General features: G+C 47.4%; 1 long non-coding RNA gene across 1 annotated transcript; it reads right to left on the bottom strand.

Annotated features, from left to right (window-relative positions):
• Positions 1-528: 528 nt before the first annotated feature.
• On the bottom strand, positions 529-11389 carry LOC144785063 (uncharacterized). Its single transcript, XR_013601748.1, has 3 exons — positions 11278-11389; positions 1895-2120; positions 529-794 (listed from the first exon to the last, which is right to left on the bottom strand). It is a non-coding gene; the product is annotated as an uncharacterized LOC144785063 (long non-coding RNA).
• Between the last annotated feature and the right edge of the window lie 4596 nt (positions 11390-15985).

Below are 15985 nucleotides of genomic sequence, written 5' to 3'. Positions count from 1 at the left end.
ATATTTCTTTACAAAGTCATGCAAGGTGGCACAAACATCTCCATGAGTGGTTTTATAATTTCCATTTGAGGACCTGTGTTGCCTTGAAATGACTTGCATCACGCATCACAGAAGTCTTAATGTTCAGGCCTCATTGGATTGAAGCTCAAAACATACCTCCAGCTTCTTTTCTTACTCACAAAAGTGATTCAAGCCTTAGCCATACAAGTAACACCCAAGGACCCCATGTGTTCCCTGTGGCTCAGCTTCCACTCCTCCCCAGGTACTGCTTAAGCTCTAAATGCCTATTATAAATGCTGGTAATACCAGTGCAGGATACATAAAATATAAGAAATAAAATATTGATTTTAAACTGTTAAAAAATATTGATTCCTAAAAAAAAATTGGGATGAAAATTGCCTCTATGTTTTCATTTAATTTTTGTTTTTTTCATTGCTTTGTGGCTACGTTCATGGTGTATATCTCTCTCTAAATATACACATATACAATCCATGATTTCCATCAAACAAAAATACTTTTTTCAAGAAATTTGTAGAAAAGCGATATTTTATTAAACTATTGATTTTATAAGAAAAACACCCAAAAAACTTTAAATAACAAATTTTTCCATACAATCTACATTTAGCGATGCAGAAGCGTTGGAAGTAACGCAGCGCTTCAACATATCCATAGAATGGACAATTCTACTCTTCTTTGTAAAAGGATGCTCCAAGGACTGTCCTTGCCAAAGTCCTGGCCCGTTGTCACTTGTCGCAGGACATATTTTTTGCACAGTGCAGCTTGTCGTGGTTATTCTGGAACAGAAAATAAAAATCAGTAAGTGTTGTAAAGTATCTCTTTCTACCTCCTCTAGCAACAATCAAAAATACCCAGAGTAGATGGAAGAAAGTTCATGAAAAGATCTCAAGCTGTTCCTTGGCAGCCCTATGTCAGGTATGAACATGTGACAACGCCCAGATTCTTGTTTACTTTCTGGTACTTGTAGCTTTTCTTTTCCCAATATATGGAGGTCTCCAGGCACCCATCCTGCCACTCTTAATGACAGGCAGCCTGGAAAGTGGAGTGATGAACCCTGGGTATTCCCACCATCCAAAATATTCCTGCCCCCACCCCCTCCCACTCAGTCTCTGCATCCGCTCAACATCCTGTGTTATTAAGGGCACATCACTGTGCCTACCAAAAAGGAGTGTGTCCTTAACTGGTGCTCATGAAACTATAGCACCGGTGTTGTTCTTTAAGTGCAGGCGCTGAGCACCGGAAACCACTGGCTCAAATTAAGCACTGCCACCACCCTGACCTCAATCCCTCCCCAAAGCGGGCCAGAGGAGAACTACAGAAAGGTCTTGGCCGAGCAAAAGCTCCCGGGTGGTGTTGGCCTCTGCAGTGCAGACTCTTTCTGGATCCATGTTTCACCCTGGCAGGTCCAGAAGGCAAACACCACGACTACGGTCGCTACACAGACTTGACATTGAACAATTTGAGACATTTAGCACTCGCAATCATCATCACCCATTACATCCAGAGTTTGGAGGGACCTCCAATCCTCAATTTTCAGGAAGAAACTCTAATGCAAAGTAGAATCCAACAACAATACAGAGAGGTGAGGAGAGGAGCCATGCTTTTGTCAGTAATCATGGCGGTCATCATCCATTGCACAGGACTCAGTTTGGCACCAGCATTAATCCTGTGACAACCAACTGCGGCTACAGAGAAATGCAATGTACAGGAATGCTGTATAGCGCATACTGCAACCTGAGCTGCCTCTAGATGTTCAAGTGAGTTCAGGGTCAATGTCCACCAGCCAATCAAAATAAGGGACCAAAGGTTGTCTTCTGCGGTTTGAGCATTACGTTCTGCCCAAAATGTCTGCACCCCGCAAGCGCTGCGGTCTTACCTGCAGTGTAACTCAGTTTAAACCCCCTCATCTGAACAGTGCGGTCACTGGAGAAGATTATCTGCACAGAGCTTGTGAAAGACACCCAAGTGTTGGGTGCAACAGTGCCGCAGTATTTGCCGTTTTCTATGAACACCGGGACTTCAGACGGTTCATCAAACTTCATGTAGTCGAACATGCAATTCAAGCCTTTTTCCAGCTCAAAATCTACAAATGTAATGTTCACCTGTGGGAAAGGGAAAGGCACCATTAAACACCACAAAGCAAATTACCATTGTATTCCAGCAAAACAGCCCCTAGTACCACCCACCAGTAGGAGGCAGTGTGGGGCACAGTACTTATGTAATAAAAGCAGACCCTCCATTCCAACCAAGAGGTGGTTCTGTGGGGCACTGTGAAAAATGGAAATGGAAGGAGCTTCTGTATTAAAAAATAATAAATTAAATGTTGAAGTCCATATGAGTTTCTTTCTTCTTTCTTCATCAATTCTTAATATTCAATGTTCCAATGCAAAAGAATTCAGGAAATCCAAGTCCAAATTCCAACAAGAAAGTTAATTAATACTTGAATCCAATCAATATGACAGTTATTCCTTTTGGATCAAAAACAACTTTTGTTATGCGCAGCCTACGCGTTCCTGTTTAAATTGTTAGAGGTTACAACATCAACATTCAAAAGCTAAAATTTAATAAACCCTGATGATGTCCTAAGGTAATGCGAATGAGCCCTACAGCTTTGATTAATGACAGACACCTGGGAGTAGAGCAGATCTGGGAATGAGTACTACAGCTTGGATTAATGCCGGACACCTGGGAGTAGAGCAGGTCTGGGAATGAGTACTACAGCTTGGATTAATGCCGGACACCTGGAAGTAGAGAAGGACTGGGAATGAGCACTACAGCTTGGATTAATGGCAGACACCTGGGAGTAGAGCAGGTCTTGGAATGAAAACCACAGCTTTGATTAATGCCAAACAACTGGAAGTAGAGCGGGTCTGTGAATGAGCACTACAGCTTGGATTAATGCCTGACACCTGGTAGTAGAGCAGGTCTGGGAATGTAAACTACAGCTTTGATTAATGCCAAACACCTGAAAGTAGAGATGGACTGGGAATGAGCACTACAGCTTGGATTAATAACGGACACTTGGAAGTAGAGCAGGTCTGGGAATGAGCACTACAGCTTGGATTAATGCTGGACACCTGGGAGTAGAGCAGGTCTGGAAATGAGCACTACAGGTTGGATTAATGCCAGACACTTGGGAGTAGAGCAGGTCTGGGAATGAACACTACAGCTTGGATTAATGCCGGACACCTGGGAGTAGAGCAGGTCTGGGAGTGAAAACTACAGCTTTGATTAATGCCAAACACCTGGAAGTAGAGAAGGACTGGGAATGAGCCCTACAGCTTGGATTAATGACGGACACTTGGAAGTAGAGCAGGTCTGGAAATGAGCACTACAGCTTGGATTAATGCCAGCCACCTGGGAATGAGCCCTACAGCTTGGATTAATGCCAGACACCTGGGAATGAGCACTACATCTTGAATTAATGCCGGACACCTGGGTGTAGAGCAGGACTGGGAATGAAAACTACAGCTTTGATTAATGCCTGACACCTGGAAGTAGAGAAGGACTGGGAATGAGCACTACAGCTTGGATTAATAACGGACACTTGGAAGTAGAGCAGGTCTGGGAATGAGCACTACAGCTTGGATTAATGCCACACACCTGGGAGTAGAGCAGGACTGGGAATGAGCCGTCAAGAACTACCGCCCCATCTCGCTGCTCCCGTTCCCGGCAAAAGTCATCGAGAAGACCGTCAACAAGCAACTGGCCACCTTCCTCGAGACGAACGGCTCCCTCGACCTCTCGCAGTCTGGCTTCCGGGCCAACCACAGCACCGAGACCGCCCTGATCGCAGCTACCGATGACATCCGAGCCCTGCTCGACAACGGAGAAACAGCGGCCCTCATCCTCCTGGACCTCTCCGCGGCCTTCGACACTGTCTGCCACCATACCCTAGTGCAGCGCCTCAGCAACGTCGGAATCCAGGAGAAGGCACTGGAATGGATCATCTCCTTCCTCGCCGGAAGGACACAGAGAGTCCACCTCCCCCCGTTCAGATCAGAAGCCACCGAAGTCATCTGCGGCGTTCCTCAAGGCTCTTCGCTCAGCCCAACACTCTTCAACGTCTACATGAGCCCCCTTGCAGCCATCGCACGCCAGCACAACCTCAACATCATCTCCTACGCCGACGACACCCAGCTGATCCTCTCCCTCACCAACGACCCCACCATCGCCAGAGCCAACCTGCACGAAGGGATGACAGAAGTAGCCAAATGGATGTCGAACAGCCGCCTGAAGCTGAACTCGGACAAGACGGAAGTCCTCATCCTGGGATCATCACCCTCCGCCTGGGACGACTCCTGGTGGCCCCCCGCCCTGGGCAGCGCACCCAAACCCACAGACCACGCACGCAACCTGGGCTTCATCCTGGACTCCTCCCTCTCCATGACCAGACAAGTCAACGCCGTCTCCTCGTCGTGCTTCAACATCCTGCGCATGCTACGTAAGATCTTCCGATGGATCCCCACCGAGACCAGGAAGTTGGTCACCCAGGCCCTCGTCACCAGCCGTCTGGACTACGGCATCTCCCTCTACGCAGGAACCACCGCCAAACTCCAGAAGAGACTTCAACGGATCCAGAACGCCTCAGCACGACTCATCCTGGACATCCCCCGCCGCAGCCACATCTCCGGACACCTGAGAGACCTACACTGGCTCCCGGTCAACAAGAGAATCACCTTCCGGCTCCTCACCCACGCACACAAAGCCGTACACAACCAAGGCCCAGGATACCTCAACAGCCGCCTCAACTTCTACGCTCCCAAACTCCAGCTTCGATCGACCAACCACGCCCTTGCCGACGTCCCCCGCATCCGAAGAGCCACCACAGGAGAAAGGTCCTTCTCCTACCTGGCCGCCAAGACTTGGAACTCCCTTCCGACCCACCTCCGCAAGACCCTGGACCACCTCGCCTTCAGGAAGCAGCTCAAGACCTGGCTGTTCGAGCAGTAGCAAACCCCCTCCCCCCCAGCGCCTTGAGACCCTCCGGGTGAGTAGTGCGCTATATAAATGCTTTGATTGATTGATTGATTGAGCCCTACAGCTTGGATTAATGCCTGACACCTGGAAGTAGAGCAGGTCTGGGAATGAGCACTACAGCTTGGATTAATGCCAGACACCTGGGAGTAGAGAAGGACTGGGAATGAGCACTACAGCTTGGATTAATGCTGGACACCTGGGAGTAGAGCAGGACTGGGAATGAGCCCTACAGCTTGGATTAATGCCTGACACCTGGGAGTAGAGCAGATCTGGGAATGAACACTACAGCTTGGATTAATGCCAGACACCTGGGAGTAGAACAGATCCGGGAATGAACACTACAGCTTGGATTAATGCTGGACACCTGGGAGTAGAGGGAGTCTGGGAATGAGCACTACAGCTTGGATTAATGCTGGACACCTGGGAGTAGAGCAGGTCTGGAAATGAGCCCTACAGCTTGGATTAATGCCGGACACCTGGGAGTAGAGCAGGTCTTGGAATGAGCCCTACAGCTTGGATTAATGCCGGACACTTGGGAGTAGAGCAGGTCTGGGAATGAGCACTACAGCTTGGATTAATGCCGGACACCTGGGAGTAGAGCAGGTCTTGGAATGAGCCCTACAGCTTGGATTAATGCCGGACACCTGGGAGTAGAGCTGGTCTGGGAGTGAAAACTACAGCTTTGATTAATGCCAAACACCTGGAAGTAGAGAAGGACTGGGAATGAGCCCTACAGCTTGGATTAATGACGGACACTTGGAAGTAGAGCAGGTCTGGAAATGAGCACTACAGCTTGGATTAATGCCAGCCACCTGGGAATGTGCCCTCCAGCTTGGATTAATGCCAGACACCTGGGAATGAGCACTACATCTTGGATTAATGCCGGACACCTGGGTGTAGAGCAGGACTGGGAATGAAAACTACAGCTTTGATTAATGCCTGACACATGGGAGTAGAGCAGATCTGGGAATGAACACTACAGCTTGGATTAATGCTGGACACCTCGGAGTAGAGGGGGTCTGGGAATGAGCACTACAGCTTGGATTAATGCTGGACACCTGGGAGTAGAGCAGGTCTGGAAATGAGCACTACAGCTTGGATTAATGCCAGACACTTGGGAGTAGAGCAGGTCTGGGAATGAACACTACAGCTTGGATTAATGCCGGACACCTGGGAGTAGAGCTGGTCTGGGAGTGAAAACTACAGCTTTGATTAATGCCAAACACCTGGAAGTAGAGAAGGACTGGGAATGAGCCCTACAGCTTGGATTAATGACGGACACTTGGAAGTAGAGCAGGTCTGGAAATGAGCACTACAGCTTGGATTAATGCCAGCCACCTGGGAATGAGCCCTACAGCTGGATTAATGCCAGACACCTGGGAATGAGCACTACATCTTGGATTAATGCCGGACACCTGGGTGTAGAGCAGGACTGGGAATGAAAACTACAGCTTTGATTAATGATCGACACCTGGAAGTAGAGAAGGACTGGGAATGAGCACTACAGCTTGGATTAATGACGGACACTTGGAAGTAGAGCAGGTCTGGGAATGAGCACTACAGCTTGGATTAATGCCAGACACCTGGGAGTAGAGCAGGACTGGGAATGAGCCCTACAGCTTGGATTAATGCCTGACACCTGGAAGTAGAGAAGGACTGGGAATGAGCACTACAGCTTGGATTAATGACGGACACTTGGAAGTAGAGCAGGTCTGGGAATGAGCACTACAGCTTGGATTAATGCCAGACACCTGGGAGTAGAGAAGGACTGGGAATGAGCACTATAGCTTGGATTAATGCTGGACACCTGGGAGTAGAGCAGGACTGGGAATGAGCCCTACAGTTTGGATTAATGCCTGACACCTGGGAGTAGAGCAGATCTGGGAATGAACACTACAGCTTTGATTAATGCCAGACACCTGGAAGTAGAACAGATCCGGGAATGAACACTACAGCTTGGATTAATGCTGGACACCTGGGAGTAGAGGGGGTCTGGGAATGAGCACTACAGCTTGGAGTAATGCTGGACACCTGGGAGTAGAGCAGGTCTGGAAATGAGCCCTACAGCTTGGATTAATGCCGGACACCTGGGAGTAGAGCAGGTCTTGGAATGAGCCCTACAGCTTGGATTAATGCCGGACACTTGGGAGTAGAGCAGGTCTGGAAATGAGCACTACAGCTTGGATTAATACCGGACACCTGGGAGTAGAGCAGGTCTTGGAATGAGCCCTACAGCTTGGATTAATGCCGGACACCTGGGAGTAGAGCAGGTCTGGAAATGAGCACTACAGCTTGGATTAATACCGGACACCTGGGAGTAGAGCAGGTCTTGGAATGAACCCTACAGCTTGGATTAATGCCGGACACCTGGGAGTAGAGCTGGTCTGGGAGTGAAAACCACAGCTTTGATTAATGCCAAACACCTGGAAGTAGAGAAGGACTGGGAATGAGCCCTACAGCTCGGATTAATGACGGACACTTGGAAGTAGAGCAGGTCTGGAAATGAGCACTACAGCTTGGATTAATGCCAGCCACCTGGGAATGTGCCCTACAGCTTGGATTAATGCCAGACACCTGGGAATGAGCACTACATCTTGGATTAATGCCGGACACCTGGGTGTAGAGCAGGACTGGGAATGAAAACTACAGCTTTGATTAATGCCCGACACATGGGAGTAGAGCAGGTCTCTGAATGAGCACTACAGCTTGGATTAATGTAAGAAACCTGGAAGTAGAGCATAGCTGGGAATGAGCACTACAGCTTGGATTAATGCCAGACACCTGGGAATGAGCACTACAACTTGGATTAATGCCGGACACCTGGGTGTAGAGCAGGACTGGGAATGAACACTACAGCTTGGATTAATACCTGACACCTGGAAGTAGAGCACGTCTGGGAATGAGCACTACAGCTTGGATAAATGCCGGACACCTGGGAGTAGAGCAGGTCTCTGAATGAGCACTACAGCTTGGATAAATGCCGGACACCTGGGAGTAGAGCAGGTCTCTGAATGAGCACTACAGCTTGGATTAATGCCGGACACTTGGGAGTAGAGCAGGTCTGGAAATGAGCACTACAGCTTGGATTAATACCGGACACCTGGGAGTAGAGCAGGTCTTGGAATGAGCCCTACAGCTTGGATTAATGCCGGACACCTGGGAGTAGAGCAGGTCTGGAAATGAGCACTACAGCTTGGATTAATGCCAGACACTTGGGAGTAGAGCAGGTCTGGGAATGAACACTACAGCTTGGATTAATGCCGGACACCTGGGAGTAGAGCTGGTCTGGGAGTGAAAACTACAACTTTGATTAATGCCAAACACCTGGAAGTAGAGAAGGACTGGGAATGAGCCCTACAGCTTGGATTAATGACGGACACTTGGAAGTAGAGCAGGTCTGGAAATGAGCACTACAGCTTGGATTAATGCCAGCCACCTGGGAATGAGCCCTACAGCTGGATTAATGCCAGACACCTGGGAATGAGCACTACATCTTGGATTAATGCCGGACACTTGGGTGTAGAGCAGGACTGGGAATGAAAACTACAGCTTTGATTAATGCCCGACACCTGGAAGTAGAGAAGGACTGGGAATGAGCACTACAGCTTGGATTAATGACGGACACTTGGAAGTAGAGCAGGTCTGGGAATGAGCACTACAGCTTGGATTAATGCCAGACACCTGGGAGTAGAGCAGGACTGGGAATGAGCCCTACAGCTTGGATTAATGCCTGACACCTGGAAGTAGAGAAGGACTGGGAATGAGCACTACAGCTTGGATTAATGACGGACACTTGGAAGTAGAGCAGGTCTGGGAATGAGCACTACAGCTTGGATTAATGCCAGACACCTGGGAGTAGAGAAGGACTGGGAATGAGCACTATAGCTTGGATTAATGCTGGACACCTGGGAGTAGAGCAGGACTGGGAATGAGCCCTACAGTTTGGATTAATGCCTGACACCTGGGAGTAGAGCAGATCTGGGAATGAACACTACAGCTTGGATTAATGCCAGACACCTGGAAGTAGAACAGATCCGGGAATGAACACTACAGCTTGGATTAATGCTGGACACCTGGGAGTAGAGGGGGTCTGGGAATGAGCACTACAGCTTGGATTAATGCTGGACACCTGGGAGTAGAGCAGGTCTGGAAATGAGCCCTACAGCTTGGATTAATGCCGGACACCTGGGAGTAGAGCAGGTCTTGGAATGAGCTCTACAGCTTGGATTAATGCCGGACACTTGGGAGTAGAGCAGGTCTGGAAATGAGCACTACAGCTTGGATTAATACCGGACACCTGGGAGTAGAGCAGGTCTTGGAATGAGCCCTACAGCTTGGATTAATGCCGCACACCTGGGAGTAGAGCAGGTCTGGAAATGAGCACTACAGCTTGGATTAATACCGGACACCTGGGAGTAGAGCAGGTCTTGGAATGAACCCTACAGCTTGGATTAATGCCGGACACCTGGGAGTAGAGCTGGTCTGGGAGTGAAAACTACAGCTTTGATTAATGCCAAACACCTGGAAGTAGAGAAGGACTGGGAATGAGCCCTACAGCTCGGATTAATGACGGACACTTGGAAGTAGAGCAGGTCTGGAAATGAGCACTACAGCTTGGATTAATGCCAGCCACCTGGGAATGTGCCCTACAGCTTGGATTAATGCCAGACACCTGGGAATGAGCACTACATCTTGGATTAATGCCGGACACCTGGGTGTAGAGCAGGACTGGGAATGAAAACTACAGCTTTGATTAATGCCTGACACATGGGAGTAGAGCAGGTCTCTGAATGAGCACTACAGCTTGGATTAATGTAAGAAACCTGGAAGTAGAGCATAGCTGGGAATGAGCACTACAGCTTGGATTAATGCCAGACACCTGGGAATGAGCACTACAACTTGGATTAATGCCGGACACCTGGGTGTAGAGCAGGACTGGGAATGAACACTACAGCTTGGATTAATACCTGACACCTGGAAGTAGAGCACGTCTGGGAATGAGCACTACAGCTTGGATAAATGCCGGACACCTGGGAGTAGAGCAGGTCTCTGAATGAGCACTACAGCTTGGATTAATGCCGGACACCTGGGAGTAGAGCAGGACTCTGAATGAACACTACAGCTTGGATAAATGCTGAATACCAAGTAGTCGAGCAGGTCTGGGTATGAGCCCTACAGCTTGGATTTATGCCAGATACTTGGAGGTAGAGCAGGTTTTAGGATGAGTTCTAAAGCTTGGAATAATGCAGGGCTCCTGGGAGTAGAGCAGAGCTGGGAATGAACACTACAGCGTGGACTAATGCCGGACATCTGAGAGTAGAGCAGCGTTAGGAATGAGCACTACAGCTTGGGTTAATGCCGGACACCTGGGAGTAGAGCAGGCCTGGGAATGAGTGCTACAGGTTGGGGTGATGTTGGATACCTAGGTCTGACGCAACCTCACAAAGAACACCGAAGATTGGGTCAGTGTCCAATACCTGGCTCCACTGAGGACCTCACAGTGCAAACCGCACTAGCGAATAATGTCAGACGCCAGTCGCTATTGCTGATCTCACAGTGAGCACACCTAACTTAATACCAGAGCCTGTTTTGATTTCTATCTCTGCCTCAGTGACTGCAGCCTCATGTGCACAAGCAGAAACAGACATGGTATCAGTGCTCAACACCAGCAAACACCACCAGAAATTAAGCACTGGCACTACTGCCTTGGCCACCAGGTTCACATCTCCTAGTTCACATCCTAGTTCACCCTGTGTAAATGAAAAGCAAACTTTCCTTGTCCATTCTCTTTGAAAGAACCCATAGGGAAATCCTTGGATTATTAAGATTTATTCTGATTGCAGATGCTGTTTAACAGCAATATGAACATCAGCTCCCACCTTACAAAGGAGTGGCATGTTTTTCATGTATGAAGTGTTAGACCCAGCTAAAAAGCAGTTTAAAAAAGAAAGATTGATGGGTTTTTTTTACAAATTGCAGCTTTTTTGTGCACCAAATTCACAATGTTATGATTTTTTTTGGCCAAATCACAAAATGCTAGAGTGTTTGACTAAAGCATGATAACACCTGACTTGAATAATAAACATATATTATGAAACATCCTGGGATGGCAGGTCTGTTCCCCACCACCATAGTCAGTAACCATCTTGTTATGGATGTTGATAGAAGTGCCTAGATAACCTCACGAGTGATAAGAAGCGCTCTACAAATCTACTGATTGATTGATCGAGGGCTGTGCTTTGAGATGCATTGAGGAGTTAAAGTGTGATCGTCTCTTACCAGTTGAGTGGCTCTGATGGTCCAGATGCATACTGTAGATCTTGGGTACTGCTCAGGATAGTTTGGGGTGGTTATTTCTCCAGAGCTAGCTGTCAGCGTTCCACCACAAGCTGCAACGAAATTCAACATTTTACTCATTATTGACATTTTTAAGAGTCAATCTTCAATGGTTCCGCTTACAACACAGCAGACAACCTCAGAGGGATGCCATAAGATGTCCCATCATGCACCAGTCATTCTTTCTTGAGGGGATTAGGGGACCGGTCCCTTTTAAAGCACTGGACGGCTGCTAGATGTTGTATTTCAAAACCGTGGGTTCTATGTCACAATACTAAATATATAGGGACATAAAGATTGACTATTGTTAACTCTCCCTAAGTAGAAGATATAATGGTAGACTATACCTTGGATGCAATAGATTTGTAGAGCTATAATTGTGTACCACAATAGATCAACCGGCCCCACTCCCACCTGACGTTGACCATTTTGGCAATCGTTTGTTTTTCAAAAAATGGTATGCTCTTTGAATGAATGAAAATGTTTTTATTATGCGCAAACTTTGCCCAATGGGCGTCAAGGCGCCTAACATCAAAATAACAGCTTATCACCCCGTGGAGCGTTCAATCATAGGTAGGCCCTCCTAAAGAACCAGGTTTTAAGTTCCTTTTTGAAAAGATCAATTGATGGCAACCTTTTAATCTCAATTGGAATAGAATTCCAAAGCTGAGGGGCCACAACTGAAAAGGCCCTAGCGCCCCATCTAGCCAGCCTAACACGAGGCACGACAAGTTGGAGAAGTTCAGCAGATCGAAGGCCTCTAACTGGGACATAACGGGTGAGTAAGGAACTAATCCCACTCGTTGATCCCTCCGCCAATGCTCTGTAGGTCATACATAGAATTTTAAAAGAAATTCTATGCTGCACTGGAAGCCATTGAAGGTCTTTTCTGGCTTTGGTGAGAGATAATGACTTGGGAAGGGCCAAAACAAAACGTGCAGCCGCATTCTGCACAATTTGCAGTCGATGTATGTGGCTCTTGTTAGACTCCATATACAAAGAATTACAATAATCCAACCTGGAGCCAACAAGAGCGACTGCAATTTGTTTACGCGCTTGGGGAGAGAGATATCCGCGGATTCTTTTAAGAGTCCTAATCACACCCCAGCAGGTGGCCACGGTCCTGTTAACTTGAAGGGACATAGAGAGTGAGGTGTCAAATATCACATCTAGATTTCTGGCTGATTGGGATGGAGTGGGGCAGATGCCAAGAGAGGAAGGCCACCACTCGCTCGACCAAGCATCCTGGTTCTTTCCAAAGACCAGTACCTCTGTTTTTTCGCCATTGAGCTTCAGGGAATTAATAGTCATCCAGTCTGCCACGAACTGCATGCATACCCTAAAGCTGGAGGCGGATGTTGCAACAGAGGAATGAGCCAGAGACACCATAATTTGGGTGTCATCAGCGTAGGATACTACCTCCATCCCCTGCGATCTTACTAGTCTAGCAAGGGGGGCCACATAGATGTTAAACAGGGTCGGGCTCAAGGCCGACCCTTGTGGCACCCCACATTGCAAAGGCTTAGCAGGGGAGAGGTAGTTCCCAAGCATCACTCTCTGCTCTCTTTCTAAAAGAAAAGAATTCAAAATACTCAGGGCCGATCCCTCAACCCCTGCCTCCCTAAGCCGAGATGTTAAAATGGCGGGAGACAGGGTATCGAATGCGGCCGAGAGATCAAGTAGGACCAAGACAGTAGTTTGGCCGGAGTCCACTTTACGCCGGATGTTATCGGCCACAAGGGTGAGAGCGGACACTGTGCTGTGATGTTTTCGGAAGCCATGTTGTGTATTGTCTAACTATCCAGACTGATCGAGAAAGGCATTGTTTTAATATGATTTCAATGGATAAATAGCCTAGATCTCATTCATTCATTCATTATTTATACCGATTGGCGTGAAGCCGATATCTGCTGCTCCCCCGCCAGAAACCCCATAAAGGGATTGGAAACACATTGGGCAATACAATTAATATTCAAGTGAATGAATGATTATATTTCAACTGGTGGGACTAAATACCTGCTACTTTACACTTTCTGTTCATAACTTGCTCATACACACCAAGGCGCACTTGGCCTCTCGAATATCTGTTTGTATGGGGATAGTAGACTCAACTGCCCCCAGTCAATAAGTGGCCTGTGCATCCTCTAGTTTATTCAGTTTTGCATGCCTCATATTTTCTTGCACCCAGAGTCTATCGCCGTCATCCCAAGACTAGTGCCAGGGGCATTTTCCCGAATATTTGGACCTAAATTCAGTTGCGGCCAACAAGGTGGTATGTTGTCTTCTTTAGGAAGAAGCAGCTCCAAGTAAAATGAAGGGACATATGGAGGGCAAAGCAAGGATATGGAGGTGGCTAAAATGAACGGGCTAAAGAATCTACTGCACTCTGGAAAATGCTCCGATTGCAGTGACAGCATGTTAGCAGCAGTGGCGGCTCATCTACAGTGGCGGAGGAGCACCGGCCCACTGGCTCAGAGCAAGCGGCTGAAAAACAAAAGTATATTTTATTATTGTTTTACTTTCCAGCTGCTGGTCGAGTGTGCGTGTGTAGGGCGAGCGGGGCTGTGGTCACAGGGAAGAGTGGTTGGTGCACTTCTAAGAGTGCATGTCTGTTTGGCAGGCCGTCTTAGACTGGCCAAACAGACATGCGCAGATAGGTTTCTCTAACACAGCTGTAGTGGAAAAACAGCACAGACTCCCTGTGCCTGAATGGAGCATCAAACCAGCCCGCTCAGGCCAATCCAAATGCGTCTCTCATAGTACGAGAGCAGCATCTGGATTGGTTGGGAAGTCTGTCCCAGGGATTTTCGGGAGCAGCGGGAGAACAGAGGAGCACCGAAGCACAAGGAGGCTGCAGGATCGGGTAAGTATAATTTTTTTTTTAATTTGTTACCCTCTTCCCCCACGCTGCTGCAGCCCTGCCGCCCCCTCCACCCCCCTCTCCACTGCATATTGGCAGCAGCAGCAACTGATTAGCAGCCCACTGGATGCTCTGATTGCCATGGCAGTACACAGGGAGCTTTTCTTATTACAATGATAGCACACTGAAACATGCCTCTACTGCAGTGACAGCCCAAAGCATCTGCTATAACTGTGATATCACACTGAGCACTGCTCTTATTACAGCAACAGCAGCGGCCGCACAGTTGCAGCTCCTATTGCTGTGACTGCACACTGAGGACTTGCTTGCAAATTATTTTTCTGTAGCAGAAAAGGATAATAGTACCTAGAAAACAAAGTGTTTACTATTCCTTCAGTGCTGCTCCTGGATTGGCGGATCCCTCATTCATGCAATCCTGAAAGCAACCCTAAAAGCCTGGGCTATTACAGGGCGTGGGAATCCCATAGGCACACTCTGCCTGCCCCACCATATTACTGTGACAGCACACGGCTAGTTTCTGTCACTATAGGCACTGCATAGGCCATCAATGACATTTTTATGGTAAAGTATACATGCAAAAAATGGTAAAAGTGCACAACAGATGGAACACACACTCCCATGTTAACCCTTCATTGAAAAATACCAATGTGGTGTAAAAAGACCAATATCCAAAAAAGTCAAATAAACATGTTTCATGGCTAGTGAATTGGCCATGCAGGAGAAACCCAGGGGCATATTATCAAGTAAATTATCGCGGCAGGAAACTGCCGCTAAAGCGGCGATAATGGCCTTGATAATATGTCCTTGTGAATTCCCATAGCAGCCCAGGTTCTGGTGTTAACCTGCGCTGCTACGGGAATTCACAAGGGCATATTATCGAGGCCATTATCGCCGCTTTAGCAGGAGTTTCCTGCCACTAAAGCGGGGATAATTTTATCGCCTTTCTTGATAATATGCCCCCAGGTTCCTAACATTTTAGTTGTGTGGTCCAAAGTGTAGAGTTGTATAATATTTTCAAGCTTCACAATCATTTAGTCCTCCTTTTAGATGTGTGAAAAAAAGAACTCAGTAGTAAATCCGTGGAATAAAGCAAATATTATTGGAACATAAAGACCACTTCTTTTCAGGTAGTGGTTGTCAAACCTACCTCTATTATTGGTGGTAGTTATTAGGGTAGTTGGGGTTGCTGTTGTGTTTGTAGTTTCAGTTGTTTCATTCATTGTTGTTGGAATGCGGGTGATTATTTCCTCCAGCTCAGTGGTGGAAGTCGCTGAGGTGGTTGTTGCTTCTGTGGTGTTGCTTGTGGTCTTCATGGTCGTACTTGGAGTGCTGGTGGTGGTGGTCGGTGGTAATGTGGAGGTTGGATCAGCTGTAGAATCACACAAATATGAAAATGGTGAAATAAAAGTATGCTTTATAATCAATAGCCAATCAGAGTATCTTATGGTCTGGCATGTAAATCACTTGTTTGTGTATGGAAATCTATCACAGTCCTAGAACAGAATCAGTATTGACACAGCATTGTCAAGTCAAGTCAAATGTACTTTTATTTGATTTCGTTAAAAATCATAAAAGGGTGGAAAAACCACCGTGAAACATAATGTTTTGAATATAAATTTTAAAAGCATATGGTAAAAAAGGCATCGAGAGCCACAGCATTGATCATAGACTATTTATGCATTCAAGTGGAGGGGATGCTGGAGTGCCATGTCGATACCCGGACACGCGTATTGTAGGTGAGCACCCATGAGCAAGCGAGTGCCTGATGTT

The sequence above is a fragment of the Lissotriton helveticus genome, chromosome 10 (assembly GCF_964261635.1).
Source record: "Lissotriton helveticus chromosome 10, aLisHel1.1, whole genome shotgun sequence".
Lineage (NCBI taxonomy): Eukaryota > Metazoa > Chordata > Amphibia > Caudata > Salamandridae > Lissotriton > Lissotriton helveticus.
The sequence above is the reverse complement of the archived record's forward strand: the minus strand, read 5'-3'. Positions and strand labels throughout refer to the sequence as shown.